The sequence below is a fragment of the Trifolium pratense genome, linkage group LG2, assembly GCF_020283565.1.
Source record: "Trifolium pratense cultivar HEN17-A07 linkage group LG2, ARS_RC_1.1, whole genome shotgun sequence".
Lineage (NCBI taxonomy): Eukaryota > Viridiplantae > Streptophyta > Magnoliopsida > Fabales > Fabaceae > Trifolium > Trifolium pratense.
The window spans coordinates 68,818,672-68,839,449 of NC_060060.1; the positions used below are offsets into that span (position 1 = coordinate 68,818,672).

At 33.1% G+C, this 20,778-nt stretch overlaps 2 long non-coding RNA genes and 1 other non-coding gene across 3 annotated transcripts; 2 read left to right on the forward strand and 1 right to left on the reverse strand.

Annotated features, from left to right (window-relative positions):
• Positions 1 to 1,437: 1,437 nt before the first annotated feature.
• LOC123906421 lies at positions 1,438 to 19,229 on the forward strand. Its single transcript, XR_006808906.1, has 3 exons — positions 1,438 to 1,486; positions 2,116 to 2,163; positions 18,966 to 19,229. It is a non-coding gene; the product is annotated as an uncharacterized LOC123906421 (long non-coding RNA).
• LOC123906423 lies at positions 3,223 to 17,509 on the forward strand. Its single transcript, XR_006808907.1, has 2 exons — positions 3,223 to 3,284; positions 16,908 to 17,509. It is a non-coding gene; the product is annotated as an uncharacterized LOC123906423 (long non-coding RNA).
• LOC123911999 lies at positions 13,551 to 13,657 on the reverse strand. Its single transcript, XR_006810854.1, has one exon. It is a non-coding gene; the product is annotated as a small nucleolar RNA R71 (small nucleolar RNA).
• Positions 19,230 to 20,778: the final 1,549 nt, after the last annotated feature.

The window sequence follows — 20,778 nt, forward strand, 5'->3', positions numbered from 1 at the left end:
GATTCTCAGGTTGAGGATCCCGATCAGAGTTAGAGGGCTTGCTCGTGCTCGTAATAGTGCGCTTTTTGGTGAGGAGTTTAGCATAGACTACTCCTTAGATATATTTTATATATCTTTTTGAATGGGTTGTATAGAATTGCTCTGATTAGGTATTTACCGGGTCGGGTTATTCATTTGAATTGTATTAATCCCGTGATGGCATATGTGACCTTGCTAATCCTTTACTTTTGTTGTAAACATAATATCCTTGTTGTTGATATGGCCTAGAGCCTAGGGATATTATGTGAACAATTTGGATATTGTATGATATGCACTATGTTAATTATTTGTTTTTAATTTCCGCTGTGCTAGCATGACGCGTTTATGCCGTGATTTCGTATTATAACATGTGACGCCTGAATTTTCTTAAGTGTTTTATTTATTTATATTTAATAAATTCGCGTTAAGGGGTTTGGGTGTTACACGAACGAGAAGAGAAAAAAAGGAAGAAGACAAGAAACCACAAGAAGCAGAAATTATCATCATTTCTTCAGAGTCTGAATCGGAAGAAGATGAAATTGATGCTGATTATGCTGAGTTTTTAGCAGGATATGTTCTTGAAGAGGAACAAGAAGAAGAAGACGAAGAACAAGATCCAGAGTGTAACACCCCAAATTTTATAAACTAGTATTTTCTTTATATTATTAATTTAAGTATTTTTATAAAATAAATTTGATGTTTTAGTTATATTTTTATAATAGTTTGTGAAAATAATACATTCAATGAGTAATCAATACCATGTTAGTTCTAGTTACGTGTCTAAAGTATGAGAATGTTTAAGTAATTATTTTCTTGAAAATGAATTTTAGATAAAGAAAATCTATAAATCTAATCTATTAATTTGATGTAATTAAGTTATGGTTGAAATTTTAGAACTAGCAGTGTAAAAGTACACACCATTAAATAGTTTATAAAAATATGACATTGTGATATTCTAATATTTCCGAATTATTTTATGTGCGTTTTGATAGTATATTTATCTTGTGTAGACTGATAATTAATATTTTCTCTAGATTGTGAATTTAAGAAAAGTAATTTTAGAAATTAATCATGAAATATTTTAGTAGGCTATGATAAAAGTTTGGGCTTAAAATTCTACCGAATTTCGGACAGTGGGTAACTCGATAGTATAAATTTATATCGCTGAAAAAGAAAAGAAAAACATCTTTTAGACCAAAAAAATATCTATGTTATTAAAATTAAATGAAAAATAAAATGAAAGATTAAGAGATAAGCATGCATTTAATTTTAAGATAGGAATTACACCTATGCATCATCGTGGCTTAATTTTCCTCCACAAGTATAAGTGAAAACGTGGGCTTTAGTGAAAGTAAAAATGTGGCCTTTCAATTCACCATATAGAGGTAGAGTGGAACCACTATAAATAGGACACTAACCCTTCCTATTTTGCACACAACCATCACTCTCGGCAACCTGCTTACTGAAGGTCAAGCTCTTAACTTTTCTTCCATTATGCTATTAGTCTAACATTCTATATTGTGTTTGTTTTATTCGTTTAAGTAACTCATCTCTTTCATTCATTCTAAATATCTTTAGACACTTAGTATTTTCAATAGCTTCCAAGACTTTTAAGTAGTTACTAGCTATAGTCTTATTACTTATGAAGGAAACAGAGCACTTATGCAATTCTTCTAGTTTTTAGCTTAAGCCAACTCTATGAAAACTAAGAGTCTTTTTCCAATATTTCTAAAAACAGAGCACTTACTCAAATGTTTTAGTTAACAGGTTGTCTATTTTCACTTGATTTTATATTAGCAATGAACTCATGTTTAGTACCCTTATTGATTCTTTAAGTGATCACAAGTAAAGTGTAATTATGTAACAAGTTGGTAACAAGATACTTCTAAACTTTGGATTCATATGATGAGTTGAAAGTCTTTGTTTCATTTACTATGAAACCATATACACGTATGAGAATAAGAAGTAGATGTCATGCAATTTTCTTAATTATGTTAGGTTCCTGTTCTTGCATAATTTCTTTTAATACATTAGTATTGTTAGGATTTAATTATAATTTTAGTTAGTTAAGAAATAGTTGTTTTGATGAGTTAATAGGTGTCCTAGATGAAGGTGATTGCTCGAGTTATTTTGGAAAGCTTCGAGGTAAGGGGAATCGCTAATAATAAGTTTCGATGAGCACAAGAAATGTGTTACTTGTATTTATATTATTAGTTATAACTAGGGGTGTTGTGTACTTTATATAGTAATTTATATTCATTAAGGTATATGCAAAATGTTAAATGATGAGTGATTGATTTTAGTTTGATTATATGCGTGAATAAATCTTCTACAATATATGATTTGAAAATGTTCATGTGCTTGAGTGTTATGGTGAAAAATTGAGGTTAACTCTCATAAGTTGTATGGTGAGTTTTGAGGATTAATATGTCAAGTTGATATTGACAAAGAAAATTTAAGTTGAAAAGTTGAACAATTAATCACCTTTGATAGGTGAAGAGCAAAACAGGGTGTTTCTTACAGTACTATAATGTATGTAAGACTGAGGATAGGTTCGGCTAGGTCGCCTCAAGACCTAATGGGGATCACCGGCGTTTTGAACTCCTACCAATAGTCAGAGATAGCCACTTGATAACACCGAAAAATGCACTATTTATTTAATTAAATTAGCTTAGTATTTTACTATTTCTTTGCGTTTTTCGTAGTACTATTACTATTATTTTTATGTATTTCAGGAATGTCCAGAAACTACCAAATAATTTATAAGTTACAAAATAAATGCTAATAAAGAATTGATCGGATCAGAAAGTAAAAAGGAAGGTGAAGGTCAAAACAAATAAGTTCCAAATGGGCCACAAAAGCTACAAAGTGGCAGCCCAATTCACAAGCATATGGCGCACACCATATAACAAGTGATGGCCGCCACATGTGCTATTTCATAGGCACATAATTAGATTAATTAACATGTGAAGGAAGACCACACAATTACGTGTCCTTGCCACACTCTGTCTTTGCAGCATACACTTACCAGTTTGTTCCGAATCTCAGGCAGAAAAAGACGGACTGCAACAGAAAAAATATCTCCTCTTCTCGGTCTATAAATAGAAGACCATCTGTGTTATTTTTTTTCACACACGCTTCATTATTAGAATTTAAGAGCAGATAGAAAATATTTTACTTTCCTGTTTTCCATTCAGTTTAGCAGTTTAGCAGTTTAGCATTCAAGCTTGTTTCGGTGACATTGTTTTCAATTCCAGTTTATTAAGGTTCTAATCTCTTGTTCTATTTATTTTATTTTATTTATTTGTTACAACTTGTTCACTGTTCTTTTAATTCAGTCACTGTTTGTTTAAGTTTTACATCTTTCAGTACCTATCGTTGCTTTATTTATGTTATGTTTATTTATTTAATTATTATGTTGTTACCAGCAACTATGTCTAGCTAATTTATTGAAACTAGAATGTGAAATTGGAAGCTAATTTGGTTTCGGTAATTAATTTGTATACTCAACTTTTAAACTAGTTTTCTGTATCAGTTTTTAATAATTAAATTAAAGATTTTGCACGAGAGTGAAAATTAACTAAGGTATAAATTAATAGCGCGACAGTGTGAGATTTATACCAGATAGTAAAAACTGAACATTAATTTTAAACACCGCGACAGCTCTTTAAAGTTAATTAAACTATATTAGTTTTCAAAAAGTATTTTATAAATAGATGTGAGAGCGAGAGTGAAGCATTCATTTATATAATATAGTATCAGTTCAATAGCACGACGGCGTGAGACTATATTTTTAAACTAATGTTGTTTTGTGAAAACTAGATTCTTTTCCAATTAAATTGTATTGATTTTCAAACAGTGTTTTCATAAGTAAATGTAAGAGTGACAGTTAAACATTTATTTTATTTCTACATGATATAACTCAATAGCGCGAGAGTGTGAGAGGCGTATCTTTAAATCAATATCAATTTGTTAAAAAGAAACCTTTTTACTAAATACAAATTAATTATTGAATCCATTGAAGCAACTTAATTCACATTCCGGTTAGTTTAATAATATTATATTTATCACAGTTTAATTAATTATCTAAAACGCCTTCCTTAATTAATATCTAGCCTTAACCTTACGATATATTAAAAACATAAGCGAAATATTAACAAATAGTCCCTGTGGGATCGATAATCTTTTATAACTACACGATATACCTGTGCACTTGCAGGAATATCGACCAACAAGTTTTTGGCGCCGTTGCCGGGGACTAATTTAGTCAATTTTCGCTACTTAGTTTTTAATCTGTAACGATTAAGGCAACCCTTTTACTTAGGTTGTATGCCCAGTACTCGTACCTCCGAGGAATCATTAGAACAACTTATCCTAGGAATAGAGCGTTATATTCATTTACAACGCTGAATCCGCGAATTTCAAAAACAATTTAACCTCATACCGATGGCTCAACGCGAACGTCCTCTCAAGGACTATGCCGTTCCCTCCGAAGAGGAACCTCATTCGAGTATCGCGCCCCCTAACATCGAAGCAAGGAACTTCGAATTGAAACCCGCGCTGTTGCAAATCGTGCAACAAAACCAATTCTCTGGTTCGCCCACGGAGGATCCGAACCTCCACCTCTCGGTGTTTGTGCAGTACGCAGACACGATAAAAGCCAATGGTGTCGAACCCGATGTTGGAGTAAGCCCTAAGAGCCAATCTATTTTCATAGTATTTGCTTTAGGAGTTTGAATATAAATATGGCATTTCTTTATTATATTTGTAAGGTTGCAAAATAATGAAGTCCCTAGAATAGAAAGTCCGTTTAATAATTAAGTGTGACTTAATCATGAGATAATATTAAACATAAGGACACTATTCTTAAAGTATCCGTAGTCGAGCTTTAAGGTAAAGGGGATAACCTTAAAGCATAAAGACTATTATGAAGATAGACTGATGATCACATCTCATGGATCATGGGATAAGGAGTTATCAAGTCTTGACGTAGGTATAAATATTAGGAGTAATATTTATACTGGATTGACCCGCTATGAGAGTACTACATGCAAAGTTATGCAAAGTGTCATAAGTTACTCTCATGGTGATAATGGTGTAAACCGCCCTTAGACCTGAAACCACTTTGTACCCTAGATGTGGAGTCAAGTACTTTGTTGCTGATCTAACGTTGTCCGTAACAGGATAACCATAAAGGCAGTTGATGGGTACTTCACAAAGCATGCTGAGGGACAGTAGTGACCTAGATGGAATTTGCCAATCCTGCATAACAGGATAAATGTCATGGGCCCAATATTGAACTGGACAAAGATGACACCAAGTATGTTTTGTGTTCAATATAGACATAAAGGGCAAAGGGGTAATTATACACACTGATATTATCACAAGAGGTTATGTTTAGATCACATGTTAATTTCTCGTAACTTGAGTAGCAGTGATGTGTTGCTAGATACCGCTCACTGTTTATTGTAATAAATAGTGATTTATTATAATTGTCAATGTTACGGAAACCTACAGGGTCACACACATAAGAACAATCTAGTGAGATTGGAACACCGTAAGGTACGGTGCACCTTGGAGAAATAAGGAAATATGATAAGGGTATTATGGTAATTAAAATGAGCATTACATCATATGGTATGATGTAGCAAGAAGGGGGTGCAAATATGTACTAGACATATTTACATGAGAATGGCGCCCACTATAGCCCATTTAGTTAAAAGGGCTTTAGTGTAATTTTGCCATGGCAAGTGGTTCTATAAATAGAACCCTTGTGGTAAGGAGAAAGAGGTTACACACTTTTGTTACTCATTCTCATGAGCCTTTGTTCTCTCCTCTCTTGAGAAACCCTAATCACCTTTCTAGAGTTTTTGTGAAAAACCCTAATCCTTATTTTGTGCCTCTTTTCTCCTAACCCTTCAAACCATTGGAGCTAGCACTCCATTGAAGGTTGTTGTTCGTGTGGACTGGCTAGAGGCGTTATACCTTTAACGCTTGTGATCAAATTCGTTGGTGACTTGGTGGTGACCTTGTTCGTGACGGTTCGAGGTTCTTGTTCGTGACCTTGTTCGTGATTCGAAGTGTTCGATAGCCGTTCGTGATTTAAAGGGAGTTTTCGAACCAAACGGTAAAACTCTAAACACAATTCATGACCATTCGTAAGGATCACAAAAGGAAAATTTTAAAATTCCGCTGCTTTTATCGTATCAATTTTCCTTCAGTGGTATCAGAGCCACTTACGAAACCATGAATTGATGTTTGTTTAAATTCATGAATTCAGTTTTAATATGATTAAAACAGTTAATAAAAGATTAAAATCGAGTAATTAAAATTTGACGATTGTTTGTGTATAAATTGGATGATTAACATTGAAACGGCTCCGGAATCCGACACTTGTATGGTGGAGCATGCGATATGTTGATTGTCCTAAGGTTACACGAACAAGAACGGTCAATACTTACATGTGATGTAAGTTTTGTGTATGAATTGGGTAATTAACATTGAAACGGCTTCGGAATCCGACACTTGTATGGTGAAGCATGCGATATGTTAATTGTCCTAAGGTTACACAATCAAGAACGGCCATAAACTTATATATGATATAAGTAACCGTAATGCAAAATGGTGTATGTGATATACCGTTAGTAATTTCGTTAAAATTATTATGAAAGTTATTCAATTAAAGCGAGCCGTGTTCATTTGTTTCGGAATCCGACATTTGTATGGTGAAACAATGACATGTTGATCAATTGGATTGAATTTGGTCATAAGGAATTTTGACGGCATGAAAGGGTTGCACAAATGTTGTGTCATTAAAATTAGGATTTGCAAAACGTATCAAGTGTTGATGCGAAAAGTAGATGATAAATATATTTAATTTTGAAATCGTTTCAAAATTCTAGAAATATCTTTTAAAATTGTTTTAAAAGATAATATCATCAATTTTGGAAATATTTTATTCAAAAGGGTTTTGATTAAATAATTTTCCATATTTGACAAATATATTTAATTATGAAATCGTTTCAAATCTCTAGAAATATCTTTTAAAATTGTTTTAAAAGATAATATTACCAATTTTGGAAATATTTTATTCAAAAAGGTTTTGATTAAATAATTTTCCATATTTGGAGAATTGTCAAAAGATTTAATTCTACTTTAAAATAATGTTATTTATTTTAGCAAATTTTGATTCGAAATATTTAATTGTGAATTAAATATTTGAATCAAACTTACCTGATTTGATCAATCGCCGGATTTAATTAATTATGAGACTTTAATAATAATAAAGTTTGTTTGTTATTATTATATTTGATGATCGGTTATGGCCTTAGTTTATTTATTTTATTGCATTTGGTTTTTAAATACGGCCTGCGTGTCGTGCCTTATCTCTATTCTCTATATTCTCTTCTCATCCACTCCCTCGTATGTAAAACGAGTATTCTTTTATATTATTATGTAATATTATGAAGAAGAAGAACAATGGAGGTCAACCTTGGAGATCATGCTTGGAGAAGTATAGATCGTTTTAGGTTAGATTAGATTCTCTCATTGGCTTGGGAGAACAAATGCGCTATGGGCCATAACTGTTTCATTTTATTATATTATGTATGTTGATGCATGTTATGAATGGAGTGACGTCATTGTATGTAAGCCGTGGTAAGGTGAGATCAAATTAATTATAAAAGCCCTCAAAGGAATTAATATTAAGTTTTATTGCTTTCCAACGAATAGCGCCCTTCAAGATCAATATCGATCAATGTAGGTTTTGCCAACGCGAAGTGCATTGTCAATATTGATAAGTTGCGGTGAGGTAATTTATTTATCCGATCGCTATTTAATGGGTCTAACTTAACTAAAGAAAATATAATAAGATTATATGACTTTAGAAGCAAGTATTGGGTCATTCCATGTGATGGATTAGAATAAGTGTTATTCACCCAATAGAAAGGATATGAGAGTTGTATGAGATACAATTGGAAAGGAGTTTCCTACCTAAATAACTAAGTTTTGTGTAATCAGCCCAACGCTGACTTAAAACGAAGTGAAATATGGATCTCATTCTCACTAGAAAATCTTCCAACGGGATTTTCCGAATCAAATGTCGAGGGTCATTTTTTTGAGTAAAATAGTGAGAGAGCGTATTTAATTAAAGACCAAATTAAATATGATTTAGTCATAATATCTTACATATCTTTGTAATTAGAATTTCGAAATACAATACATATTAAGTTGTCCTTATGAAGGACAAGATTTTCAGAAAGGAGTTTCTGTATTGGTACAAATTGAGAATTGTTCTCAAATGCGAGAAAACTATAAGTCTTGAACTATAAACTGTGAACAACCTACCATAACTAGATTGGAAAAGGGATACTTGTTAGAAGCATCAAGTTGACGTCTAGATATAGAATATATAATAAATGATGTGATCATTTAATAAGATCCTTTTGAAAGAACTTTAGAGTATGATAAATTTCTCAATGGATCAAAAGTTGGTCATAGGATCAATCTAACAAATTATAATGGAATAGATATAGACAAAATTGTTTTGAATATCTACCGGAATTTGTTGAGTTGAATGAGAATTAATTTGCACTATCAAAGATTTGAGATATAATATAAATAAGATTTATATTCCTCTTATTTGAATAGTACAAAATGGTTGTCAAAGTAGAACGGCTATGGTTAGACCATTAAATAAAAATGACGTAAATAGTTCTTGGAAGAGTCAAACCAAAAGTATGAAGTGAGACTTCAATAATGCACATATTGTTATAGAAAGTCAAAATTTCTATTTCTACATCAAAAGTATATGATACAAGATGTTGAATCTCAATTTTTCGAAAATAGAGATGCTTAAAGAATTAGAACATTGGCTATAATTTTAAGTCAACCCATATCTAGAATGAAAATTGTTTCATTGATAATGAGAGCTTATGCAATGACTTAAAATCGAGTTTGAAATGGAACACAATAATTGTTATTGAATTCCATCTAGTAATAGAAGTAGCAATTGTATATCTTGTATTGACAATATATGAATTGTAGCCTTAAATGATAAGACAAGTAATGGTCCTATCATTTAAGCAAAGTTTTCTATACTATTACTCCAAGTCAAGTAATGGACTAGGGTTCCATGGTCTTGATAGGGTTATCTATAACAATCGTGATAAGAGCCAAATATGATTTGGACCTTAAATATATCAAGAGCATTGTTGTTTAGTACAAATATTCGATGTGTCAATAAAATAACGCATGACCTATTTGAACAATATACATGAGATGTATGTCGACCACTAAACATATTTTGTATATTGAGTTTATTTTACTTCATTAACATTGATGATTAAAATCATTAGATGTTGGTAGGTGTATGACACCAATTAGAAATCTTTGAATTTGTCAAAGAAATTCAACAATGAAGAAAATAGAACTCGACAAAAGTATTTAAGTTATATGAATGAGTCATATCAGTAAATACTTAATTAAAAGACTATAATAACTATTTTATCACATCATGTTTGACATGATTTAAGGATAGTTTAATTATATATTGACTCTTTCTATAAATCTCTTTACTTATAATTAATCTTCACCCACAATTAGTTCCCTTTTAATGATCATAAAGACACCATATGCGATATGGAGGTAAGAGTACCAAGTTTGTCTTTATGAGAATTTTGGATTAAAATTTATTAGATAAATCTAATTCCAAATGAATGAATGAATAAGTGGAAATATCCTAAAGAAAGGGATATTGGTCCTATATCACTCTTAAGGACAAAAGGTTGTTTTGTTGCTAGGTTTGAAACATTCCTCTAGTGGGAGTGTGTCTCTAAAAGAGACAGTGGGAGTGATATAGAACTTGAATAAATTCAAGTACCACAAAACATATTTATTTAAAAGGGAATGCAAACCGGTTCCTCAAGGTTGTTGAAGAACCATTGTTTTAAAGTTGCACAAATCCAAGATAAGTCTAACATATCACATATGGCTACAAGGTATGGTTTTATCATGACTCAGCAATGTGATATGATTCTCATGGAAGATGAGTCTTTGACTTTCTAAAAGGTCGTAAGACGATCTAGATTATGAGAAGTGGCTAAATGCCATGAAATCTCATACAGAATCCATATACACTAACCTTATGTAGATAATGGTTATGTCTTCAAGATGAGTAAGACTCATACGATGAAAGTGAGTATTCTTTTTGAACACTGATATGGATGGTATTAAGAATACCTTATAATATTTGATTGCTTCTGCTAAATGTTGTACTACATGTTTTGGTAGATGGATAACAAAGTTGCATTCCTTAATTGGAATGACCTCATATATATGCGTTGGACATATACGTAAGGGTTTTGTTGATCCAAATGATGCTAGAAAGGTATATAACTTGTAGCTATCTAATTTTGATTAGATAGAGTTCTCAGAAAATTAAATTATTGTTTGTTCCTTTTATGAAGTTTTATGAAAACAAATTAACAAGGACAAACCTATCTAACTTTGATTAGATCGAATAAATTTGAATATTTGTTCCTTTTGAAAGTTTTGTGGAAAACAAATGAAGGACAAATATAAATCTTGTGCATACAAAGTTTTAGTGGGAGTGATAATATCTGATATCATATTAATCATCAAGACATTTTTCTTATACATGTGAGACATGACTAGGAAAATAACTCTTGATGAAACACTTAGGCAAGAATTCCTAAAGAGTTAGGAATAACCTATGTACCAAAATTGAAATTAGTGTTTGACACTAACTTACCTTCAAGAATATCCCTAAGGACCTTAAAGGAACTAAGGCCTATTTCTTGAAATAGATAGGTATGGGAAGGATCATTATAAGGAAGTTATAATGAAGGAAGTTTCCATACCAATGTATTGTATATCATGGCTGAATACAAGCATTGAAAGCTATAAGATAAGCTTCGTAATATGTTTGTTTCAGTTAAATAAGTTGAGTATTTAAGATTGGATCGTTTGGCTCATGATTGAGCTAAAGATATGTTTCCGGTGTTACAAGTCACATTAATCACATTAGTGATGGTAATAGTTTAATCTTGCAAGAACACTTGAAAATAGATCTCACCGACGATTCATGAATATACTTAGACACTTATATATTTCGATAGAGATCGAAATAGAACGTTGGAAGATACGTAAGATACCAACATAGGAAATAGTTCCTTATCCACTAACAAAGCCTCTTGCGCAGTTGAAGCGTGATGGGCATACTAAGTCTATAGGTATTAAGAGAAACCTAGATTGGCTTTAGTGCTAGTGGGAGATTGTTGGAGTAAGCCCTAAGAGCCAATCTATTTTCATAGTATTTGCTTTAGGAGTTTGAATATAAATATGGCATTTCTTTATTATATTTGTAAGGTTGCAAAATAATGAAGTCCCTAGAATAGAAAGTCCGTTTAATAATTAAGTGTGACTTAATCATGAGATAATATTAAACATAAGGACACTATTCTTAAAGTATCCGTAGTCGAGCTTTAAGGTAAAGGGGATAACCTTAAAGCATAAAGACTATTATGAAGATAGACTGATGATCACATCTCATGGATCATGGGATAAGGAGTTATCAAGTCTTGACGTAGGTATAAATATTAGGAGTAATATTTATACTGGATTGACCCGCTATGAGAGTACTACATGCAAAGTTATGCAAAGTGTCATAAGTTACTCTCATGGTGATAATGGTGTAAACCGCCCTTAGACCTGAAACCACTTTGTACCCTAGATGTGGAGTCAAGTACTTTGTTGCTGATCTAACGTTGTCCGTAACAGGATAACCATAAAGGCAGTTGATGGGTACTTCACAAAGCATGCTGAGGGACAGTAGTGACCTAGATGGAATTTGCCAATCCTGCATAACAGGATAAATGTCATGGGCCCAATATTGAACTGGACAAAGATGACACCAAGTATGTTTTGTGTTCAATATAGACATAAAGGGCAAAGGGGTAATTATACACACTGATATTATCACAAGAGGTTATGTTTAGATCACATGTTAATTTCTCGTAACTTGAGTAGCAGTGATGTGTTGCTAGATACCGCTCACTGTTTATTGTAATAAATAGTGATTTATTATAATTGTCAATGTTACGGAAACCTACAGGGTCACACACATAAGAACAATCTAGTGAGATTGGAACACCGTAAGGTACGGTGCACCTTGGAGAAATAAGGAAATATGATAAGGGTATTATGGTAATTAAAATGAGCATTACATCATATGGTATGATGTAGCAAGAAGGGGGTGCAAATATGTACTAGACATATTTACATGAGAATGGCGCCCACTATAGCCCATTTAGTTAAAAGGGCTTTAGTGTAATTTTGCCATGGCAAGTGGTTCTATAAATAGAACCCTTGTGGTAAGGAGAAAGAGGTTACACACTTTTGTTACTCATTCTCATGAGCCTTTGTTCTCTCCTCTCTTGAGAAACCCTAATCACCTTTCTAGAGTTTTTGTGAAAAACCCTAATCCTTATTTTGTGCCTCTTTTCTCCTAACCCTTCAAACCATTGGAGCTAGCACTCCATTGAAGGTTGTTGTTCGTGTGGACTGGCTAGAGGCGTTATACCTTTAACGCTTGTGATCAAATTCGTTGGTGACTTGGTGGTGACCTTGTTCGTGACGGTTCGAGGTTCTTGTTCGTGACCTTGTTCGTGATTCGAAGTGTTCGATAGCCGTTCGTGATTTAAAGGGAGTTTTCGAACCAAACGGTAAAACTCTAAACACAATTCATGACCATTCGTAAGGATCACAAAAGGAAAATTTTAAAATTCCGCTGCTTTTATCGTATCAATTTTCCTTCAGTGGTATCAGAGCCACTTACGAAACCATGAATTGATGTTTGTTTAAATTCATGAATTCAGTTTTAATATGATTAAAACAGTTAATAAAAGATTAAAATCGAGTAATTAAAATTTGACGATTGTTTGTGTATAAATTGGATGATTAACATTGAAACGGCTCCGGAATCCGACACTTGTATGGTGGAGCATGCGATATGTTGATTGTCCTAAGGTTACACGAACAAGAACGGTCAATACTTACATGTGATGTAAGTTTTGTGTATGAATTGGGTAATTAACATTGAAACGGCTTCGGAATCCGACACTTGTATGGTGAAGCATGCGATATGTTAATTGTCCTAAGGTTACACAATCAAGAACGGCCATAAACTTATATATGATATAAGTAACCGTAATGCAAAATGGTGTATGTGATATACCGTTAGTAATTTCGTTAAAATTATTATGAAAGTTATTCAATTAAAGCGAGCCGTGTTCATTTGTTTCGGAATCCGACATTTGTATGGTGAAACAATGACATGTTGATCAATTGGATTGAATTTGGTCATAAGGAATTTTGACGGCATGAAAGGGTTGCACAAATGTTGTGTCATTAAAATTAGGATTTGCAAAACGTATCAAGTGTTGATGCGAAAAGTAGATGATAAATATATTTAATTTTGAAATCGTTTCAAAATTCTAGACAGCAAGACAGCTATGTTGAGAGCCCAAATCAACGGATTTAGGCAAAAAGATGGAGAATCACTCTTCGAAGCTTGGGAAAGATACAAGGATATGATTAGACTCTGTCCACACCACGGTTTAGAACAATGGCTTATAATTCATACCTTCTATAATGGGCTGCTATATAACACTAGACTTACCATAGATGCAGCCGCCGGCGGAGCACTGATGGATAAACCTTACCAAGAAGCCACCCAGCTTATAGAAAACATGGCCCAAAACCATTATCAATGGGGAAGCGAACGCGCTGCCATAGAAAAATCCCAAACGAAAGGCGGTATGTACGAAGTAAGCGGCATAGACCATGTCAATGCCAAAATAGAAGCCCTTTCTCAAAAGATAGAGAGTTTAACTCTATCTCCCGCCGCTACCATAGCCGCAGTACAACCGAACTGCGAACTATGTGGAGTTCCTGGACACATAACCTCTGAATGTCAATTACTGGCCGGACTCGACCAAGCAAATTATGTGCAAGGAAACTCGTACTCCAACACGTACAACCCTGGGTGAAAAAATCATCCAAGCCTCTCCTATAAGAAAAATGATGCTTTATTTGCGCCTAGCACTCCACCAGGCTTCCAAAACCAAATAGGAGCCCCTGTTGCTCCGGTTGCCCCTCAAAAGTCAAACTTTGAACTTATGATGGAGAATTTTGTCCTAGCTCAGACTCAACAAAATAAGGAATTCATGAACCAAAATATTCACACTAATGAGTTGATTAAGCAGTTAGCTAACAAAATCGATTCCATTTACACTCATAATAAGATGCTAGAAACTCAGATTTCTCAAGTGGCTCAACAACAGGCAGATACAGCTGCCCCAGCCGGAACACTACTCGGCCAACCGCAACCAAATCCCAAGGGCCACGTTAACGCTATAACGCTGCGAAGCGGAAGAGAGTTAGAAGATCCCGTTGCTAAAAGAGTTAGAGCGAGAGACTTAGAAAAAAATGTAGAGAAAGACTCAGAGAGTGTAACTGACAAGGACACTGAGAGAGAACCGATAGCAGTGAAGGATAGACAAACACCGAAGGCCAAAGAGGTGATTGAGAGTGATCAAGAAAAACCATATGTACCCCCTCCTCCTTACAAGCCTCCTATCCCATATCCTCAAAGACTTGCCAAATCTAAGAATCCGGGGCAGTTTGAGAAGTTTATCGAGATGCTCAAAAAGCTTCATATTGACATACCCTTCATTGAGGCTATAACCCAGATACCTTCATATGCCAAATTCTTAAAAGAAATTCTTTCAAACAAGCGAAAGATGGAAGACATTGGGCAAGTGGAATGCAATGCAATTAGTGAAAACAAGCTAGCCCCAAAACTCGAGGACCCAGGAAACTTTTCTATTCCTTGCGTTGTTGGTAGATATGTCATAGATAAAGCCCTTTGTGATCTAGGAGCAAGTGTAAGTTTGATGCCTCTATCTATCTGCAAGAGGCTCGGACTTGGAGAGTTAAAACCTACTAAGATGTCCTTACAGTTGGCTGACAGATCTATCAAATACCCATTAGGAATACTGGAAAATGTTCCAGTAAGGATCAACCAACTGTTTATCCCTACTGATTTTGTGATCATGGACATCAGGGAAGACGTTGATATTCCAATTCTGTTAGGTAGACCTTTCTTAGCTACTGCGGGCGCTATAATAAATGTAAAGAAAGGGAAGCTTACCTTTGAGGTTGGGGATGAGAAAATCGAGTTCATACTGTCTCAATTCATGAAAGGCCCCACCTTTAAGAACTCTTGTTGTAGACTCGACATAGTTGAAGGACATATCGATAAAACCACCTCTGAACAAGTCCCTTCCGACATCCTAAAACCCCGCCCAGTAAATGATATCTTCCAGGATATAAAACACAAGAAGGGTGAGGATTATGAGAATGTGCTAGGTGGATTTCCCGATACTCACGACCAGATTTTTAAAGAATGCCAAATGCTGGCACATGGGAAGATTCACACAGTGAAGAAGAAACTCCCACCTCCTCTCACCGGAAAGAAAGCAAAAGGGAAAACACCTATTAGATGGTTGGATGTGTTCAAATGGATCTCTAAGAATGTTGAGTACAGTGTTAAGGATATCAGTCTGAAAGAGGCGCCCTCTTGATTTAAGGGTCGTGCAAAGTCGAGCTAACCGACTTTAAACAAAGCGCTGCGTGGGAGGCAGCCCACGAGTTTTTTATTTTAATGTTTTCATTTGAATTTGCAGAAAATAAAGAGATCGATCGCTTAACACCCATCAGTGCATTATAAGCGTAAATCTCCAGGTTTTGCACTCCAATTCTACTCTAGAGTCGCAACAGTGAGGACACTGTTGAATTTAAGTTTAGGGGAGCATTTCACTACTTTTATTTATTTCCCAGTCATTTCAATTTATTTCCCCTTTCGCATAATAAAAAATTAAATTTATAGTGTTTTCTTTGGTTTTTCTAAATTTTTCCTTTTCTTGAGCCAATTTAAAATTTTTTCTAAAGATTTAGGACAATTATTCACTTTGAAAGTATATGTTAAGAAAGGACGAGAGGCTAAGTTAAGAAAATTAGGGAATTTTACAACTAAATCGGTATTTTTCCAACACCCGGAAGTCTCCCTAGTATAGATATCAATTTGAATAACCATTGTGCCGAAATCTCCTGATTTAAATTTGTGGATTCCTTTAGTAGTTTATTTACCAGTCGGACACCATCTATAAGTCACACATTAAGTAGGTCAGTCGATGAATATAAGCGAATCATTTAAGCAAATAAAAGGTCATACTGTGGTAATACGGTTAAACCTTGTGAATATATATGTATATTTAAATATTGCTTGTGAAAGCGATACGAAAATTTGCATCATCAAGATAATTTGCGAAAAGAAAAAAAAATGAATAAAATCGCCAACCGACTTTCTTACCATGTGTGTGACATAGATAAAGGGTCTTAATGTGACTGTCTAGAATGAAAAAGGATTAAACAAAGGAGAAGATCTAGATTTTAGTACAACGGCATGATCCGAATTCGGTATGTATAAGAGGGAGAACTTTGTGTGTCGTTGAAATACCCTTCTTGATTGAATAAGCACCTAATTAATTAGTCTTAGCTGATTTGAATTTCTGACCACGTCTGAGTATTTGTGGTATTGCTTTTCTAAGTCTACATTTATGAATTGCTTAGTATTTTAAATATTTTCCATATGCAAGCAAAATTGCTTGAGGACAAGCAATGGTTCAAGTTTAGGGGAGTTTGATAACACCGAAAAATGCACTATTTATTTAATTAAATTAGCTTAGTATTTTACTATTTCTTTGCATTTTTCGTAGTACTATTACTATTATTTTTATGTATTTCAGGAATGTCCGGAAACTACCAAATAATTTATAAGTTACAAAATAAATGCTAATAAAGAATTGATCGGATCAGAAAGTAAAAAGGAAGGTGAAGGTCAAAACAAATAAGTTCCAAATGGGCCACAAAAGCTACAAAGTGGCAGCCCAATTCACAAGCATATGGCGCACACCATATAACAAGTGATGGCCGCCACATGTGCTATTTCATAGGCACATAATTAGATTAATTAACATGTGAAGGAAGACCACACAATTACGTGTCCTTGCCACACTCTGTCTTTGCAGCATACACTTACCAGTTTGTTCCGAATCTCAGGCAGAAAAAGACGGACTGCAACAGAAAAAATATCTCCTCTTCTCGGTCTATAAATAGAAGACCATCTGTGTTATTTTTTTTCACACACGCTTCATTATCAGAATTTAAGAGCAGATAGAAAATATTTTACTTTCCTGTTTTCCATTCAGTTTAGCATTCAAGCTTGTTCCGGTGACATTGTTTTCAATTCCAGTTTATTAAGGTTCTAATCTCTTGTTCTATTTATTTTATTTTATTTATTTGTTACAACTTGTTCACTGTTCTTTTAATTCAGTCACTGTTTGTTTAAGTTTTACATCTTTCAGTACCTATCGTTGCTTTATTTATGTTATGTTTATTTATTTAATTATTATGTTGTTACCAGCAACTATGTCTAGCTAATTTATTGAAACTGGAATGTGAAATTGGAAGCTAATTTGGTTTCGGTAATTAATTTGTATACTCAACTTTTAAACTAGTTTTCTGTATCAGTTTTTAATAATTAAATTAAAGATTTTGCACGAGAGTGAAAATTAACTAAGGTATAAATTAATAGCGCGACAGTGTGAGATTTATACCAGATAGTAAAAACTGAACATTAATTTTAAACACCGCGACAGCTCTTTAAAGTTAATTAAACTATATTAGTTTTCAAAAAGTATTTTATAAATAGATGTGAGAGCGAGAGTGAAGCATTCATTTATATAATATAGTATCAGTTCAATAGCACGACGGCGTGAGACTATATTTTTAAACTAATGTTGTTTTGTGAAAACTAGATTCTTTTCCAATTAAATTGTATTGATTTTCAAACAGTGTTTTCATAAGTAAATGTAAGAGTGATAGTTAAACATTTATTTTATTTCTACATGATATAACTCAATAGCGCGAGAGTGTGAGAGGCGTATCTTTAAATCAATATCAATTTGTTAAAAAGAAACCTTTTTACTAAATACAAATTAATTATTGAATCCATTGAAGCAACTTAATTCACATTCCGGTTAGTTTAATAATATTATATTTATCACAGTTTAATTAATTATCTAAAACGCCTTCCTTAATTAATATCTAGCCTTAACCTTACGATATATTAAAAACATAAGCGAAATATTAACAAATAGTCCCTGTGGGATCGATAATCTTTTATAACTACACGATATACCTGTGCACTTGCAGGAATATCGAACAACACCACTCTGACTGGAGGAAATCATACAACCCGACGTGGTGAAACCTGACTGTGCAGGACTATCTATAATAAGGTGTAGCGCTCGGGCCAGAATGGTTGAGACATATTTGATATATGTTGATTTGCAAACAACCATGTTATGGCAGTTGAAACGGCCTTACGCTCATAATAGAGGTCTCCATGGAGTAGGTTGAATAAAGATAATACTAACCAAGTTAGAAGACTAACTTTGAGTGAAAATTATGATTGGATTTTATATACATTTTAAATGATTAAATCTCGATGTTTGATATATTTGATGATTGATATATTGGATATATTCGATTATCTTTGTTTTTGACTAATTGTTGAATTGTGATATTGATATAATGTTTTGTGCAATTCATATTTTTGTGACTATTTGACTATACGTGACTATTTGACTACTTGATTCTATTTGATGTAAATACATGATTAGATACTCAGGTATGTATATATAATAGTTAAATAAATGTATATACTTGTATAATATTATGTGTAGCCTTGTGATATCATCACGATGGTAACTTGTGTACGAGTGATTCACCCCTTACAACAGTTAGTGCAGGATTCTAAGACCTCAAGTTGAAGTTCATTGAGAAAAGAAAAATGGCATTGTGAGAGACATTAAAATAAAGAACGTTAGTGCTGATTGGTGGTCTGGTTTTATTTTTCGAAGTCCGAAGAGAAAAATCTCTTTGATATGTATTGATGACGTCATTGGAGTACTCTCTAGCTGACATGTATCTTAGTGTTTGACCAGCTCGTGATTATTTGTTGGTTAGAGTCTTTTGTAGGGAGTTATCTTTTATCATTTCTTATTGAAAAATTGTACGATACTTATGTGAAATGGAAATGTTTTAGATTTGAAAATCCTTTGAGCAAAATTACTAGATGATTGTTTGATATAAGTGATGCATATTATTTATGGGCTTACTTTAAATTTATATAAAGAGAATTTTGAAAACTTTCTTAAATAAAAATAATAGTACTTATATTCGAGAACATTTCTCACTTATACTTTTCCTTTACCAAAAATAAATCAGCATAATTTTATTTGCTTGTATTTAAGCATTTAAATTTGGGTAGAGAACTGTGACGCTCTTCTTTTCAGTCTCTGAAAAGGGGGTGTTACAATTAGTGGTATCAGAGCTGGTCGAGTCTTTCGGGAGTCTTTGGGGAATAGGTTCATTATGCTTTTGTTGTGTCATCTTTGTTTGTTTTTGTTATGTGATCTTTGTTTGCTTTTGTGGTGTGATCTTTGTTCGAACTTGTTGGATTAATTGTAGTTAAGATAAATGTGTTTTCATTCTATGTTTGTTTTAGTAGCATATGTGGTATAAGGATGGTTTAATCGTAATGGAAATTTTGTGAGTCATTTTAGTGCAGATGATGACAACATGGATATATGTCAGAATGAGTAGAACTCCTGATGGTTAGTCAATTTTCTTTTTCTAAGTAGACTAAGGAACTACATTGAAAGATATTGATACTTTAAATTATTGAGAATATAGTTGGTTGATTAGTATAGATAAATAGATAATAATGGGATCTAATGATTTTTCTATATGCATAACTAATTCATAGAGAATGAGTAATAATAGAAAATCATAGAAATATCTTAGAATGTTTAGGGAAACATTAATTTTATATGACTAATAATTATGATAATGTTATGATAGACTTAATGTATGGTAAGGTCTTGCTTGTTTGAGAGTCTTATGGATTGAAATTTTACTTCACTAAGAGAATCAATGGTCATATATGTAGGTGATTATGTAGTTCAAGAATATGTAACATTGTGTTAGCTTTTATGGCTAGTTGAATAATATGTGAGCATGAAATTTAGTAGACTTTAGCGCGGATGCCAATTTTTAGAAATGGTATTACGATAAGAATAAAAAAAAATCATAGTAAATCCTAAAGAAATTTAAGTAATAGTTTGTTAAGGTAAAATTTTAGGGACATGAGATTTTGCTTTGCTAGTCTTTGTTTTTTATGGTATAGGATTCCTTATGTTTTTTTTTAGTTATTAGGCTAACTGCCGCGTTGCTACATTTTTGTGGTTAGGTAAGTACAAATTGATTGTTTTGGTTTCTAGTATGGTGTATTGGTTTTGCTATGTTTTGTTTGTCATGCTATACTTGCACAATTTTTGTTTCTTGTTGTGTTTTCCCTATTATAGACACTTATTGTAGTTATGTAGGAATTATTATAAATAAAATTGTGTTGTTTCAAAATTAAAAAAATTTAAAATAAAATAAATTAAAACTCATAGTTAAGGTTAATTATGTTAAAATTGGAAGAGTGTGTCTATGGTCAATTTTACTTTGGAGTAAGTTATGTGAAACAAACTAGTTCTATAGAATGAA